General features: G+C 37.0%; 1 long non-coding RNA gene across 1 annotated transcript; it reads left to right on the forward strand.

The window, feature by feature from the left end:
* The first annotated feature begins 490 nt into the window (after positions 1-490).
* On the forward strand, positions 491-1,509 carry LOC136066043 (uncharacterized). Its single transcript, XR_010627579.1, has 2 exons — positions 491-858; positions 944-1,509. It is a non-coding gene; the product is annotated as an uncharacterized LOC136066043 (long non-coding RNA).
* The last annotated feature ends 1,318 nt before the right edge of the window (positions 1,510-2,827 follow it).

Here is a 2,827-nt window from a genome sequence, read left to right on the forward strand (position 1 = left end):
AGTTATGCCCAGATTATGAAGCAATATCAAAGCTGTTCAGAATTGCCCAATTAACTTTGTTTTGTACTTAATGCCTCCATTTGCATCCTAAATCAAAATATAAGAATAATGAGTACATTTAGGCACCAAATAAATATAAAAGACTAAGCATTAAGGGAGAAAAATATGACATTTTGCATTCTCATCACTCGTCTTATTCTATCGTGTTAGATTTAAAGGTTATGAACTTATGATTAGTTGATTTAGATTCTTAGGGCCCGTTTGGTTTCCTCATCACTCAATTTCCAAAACTTATAACTAAAACTCAAACTCATCACTCAGTTCTCAAATCCCACTTTCACTGAAAAATCTCAAAACTCTTGTTTGGTTTAAAAACCCAATCACATAACTCATCTTTTTAAGTCAACTTTTTGCTACAGTTGTGGACCTCACCCATTGACTACACACAGTGGTGAAGCCATTTCCTACCTACGTGTCTAGGTTCTTTTCTTCTTTTCTTTTTTTCCTCTCCTTCATTTCATCCCATCAGAAAACCCATTTTTTTCTTTTCTTCCCTTGCCTCCCACATCAACACAAAAGCACAGCATAGCAAACCCAAACTGGTCTTGCTCTCTCTCTGATGGTGATGATCTGGTCTTGCTCTCTCTTTGATGCCACACAAAAAAAAATCTAAAAGAAAGCATAGCAAACCCAAACCACAAACATGGCAAACCCAAACTCAAAATCCTTAGATTGGAGACCCAAATCACAAAATTAGACACAGAGGTGAACCAATCTGGGCTGAGCTTAAATTGATCTCACGGTGGCTCGTGGTGGTTGCTCATGATGGTGACGGTGGTTGGTTGTGGTGGTTTCTCTGTATCTCCCCTCTTCAATCTATATTTGATATTTTTGTTCTCTCTTCTCTGTTTCTTTCTCAGCTATTTTTGGTTGGTTTGAATAGGTGCTTATTGGGTTTAAAGTGATGGGTTGTTTCAGTGGTGGAGATCGGGTTATGGGTCACGGTGGAGATCGGGTTTGATTGGGTTTTTGGGTTTTAGTTGGTGTTTCGGTGGTGATTTGTTGCGGTGGGTTGCTGTGGCGGCGCTGGGTGGGGCTGGGTTTATGTTTCGGTGGTGTTTTGTTGTGGTGCTGCTGTGGCAACGCGGGGTTTGTTGTGGTGGTGCTGTGGTTGTTTGCAACGGTAATACCCAACAACTCTGAATGGACAAGAGAACACAAAAGCCTATGGGCCCCACAGAGTTTGAAAATTTACCATTGTGCCACTAAGTTATGTATCTTAGAAACTGAAAACACCAATTTGGTGTTTTCGGTTTTCATCACTCTTACTCAAAATTTTTGAGTTTGAGTGATGAAAACAAGATTAGGAAATCAAGCCAAACAAAAAAAATTATGTGGGTCCGACGTTTTTTCATTACTGAGTTATGAGTTTCTAGTGATATCACTCAAAATTGGCCTAAACCAAACATGCTCTTAGTCTTTTTCATTAGTTCTCTCTTATTTTCATTATCTTTTGTCTATCACCACTACTCACACCTATTCAACCGTATTGTGCATTTCAGCATCAAGTGCTCGTCCTATTTTCTCATTCCAATCTTGAGATTAACAACCAAATCAAAACATACGAATGAAATTTCATTTCTCACTAACCCTCATTAGTGAAAGGTCATAGGTTTTGTCATTGAAAGACATTGATGGCAACAAACGGACCAGCCACTCTAGTATGTTAATTATGGATTAGGAACGCTCATTGTTGATTCAATCTATGGAATCCTCAAGAACTACAATGGCATCGGATTCCTCTCTACATGCAAACTGCCAAGTCAGGAAATTTGATTCAAAAGGTAAAGATCCTTGTATATGTCCAGGTTATAACAGGATTAAAAAAAAGGGGATAACATTGGATAGCACAAAATAAATAATCGTCATGCAAATAGATGGAGACAAGAAATTAGGTTGAACGGACCTATTATAATGTAGGGCCCTTTTATTTGAGAAACTATAATATGGACCTTACCAAAAAAAAAAAAAATTAGGAACACCCTCAAAAAAATTAGGAACACCCTCAAACTTTTTTTTACGCCAAACAAATTTTGAACTAAAATCTATAAAAAAAAATGTAACAAAGAATCTGAAGAAAAAAACAATTGTAACAGAGAATACGTGAGAATATGTGAGAAACTGATTATGAAATAAGAAATATCTCTTAATTTGGGCGAGGAGTCGAACTAGGCTTTGGAGGAAACAGAGAAAGAGAAAGAGAGGAAATTGCAGCTCTGCCACTGCTTCTTCTTCAGAGTGAGAGAAAGAGATTTGAGCAATTTGTTTAAACTTCATAGATAAGGATAGGGGTGGCAAAATTTGACACGACTCGCGAACCCGACACGACAACCTGATTATAAACAGGTCATGGGTTGAGGCTAAATGGGTTCGGGTCATATTCGGGTCGACACGGCTGACCCGTTTAATAAACGAGTCGTGTTCGTGTTTAACATGTGAACCCGTTTGACCTGTTTGACCCGTTTAGGTAATAAAGGTATTAAATTTTGTTATTTTTGCTTAATTTTTGTTGTTGTAATTATATGTTTATTATTATATTTATGGTTGTAATTGTATTTTAATTTTAGATATATAGAAATTAATAATAGATTATTTAGATCATGTATGACCCATTAATCAAACAAGTTATTAGTATTAATTTTACATGACTTATTAATTAAACAGGTTAAACGTGTCGGGTTGGGTCAACCTGTTTAATAAACAGGTCGGGTTAGGGTTGAGGATTCTTGACACGTTTACTAAACAGGTCGGGTTCGGGTCAACCCAT

Source organism: Quercus suber, unplaced genomic scaffold (assembly GCF_002906115.3).
Source record: "Quercus suber isolate HL8 unplaced genomic scaffold, Cork oak 2.0 scaffold_28, whole genome shotgun sequence".
Lineage (NCBI taxonomy): Eukaryota > Viridiplantae > Streptophyta > Magnoliopsida > Fagales > Fagaceae > Quercus > Quercus suber.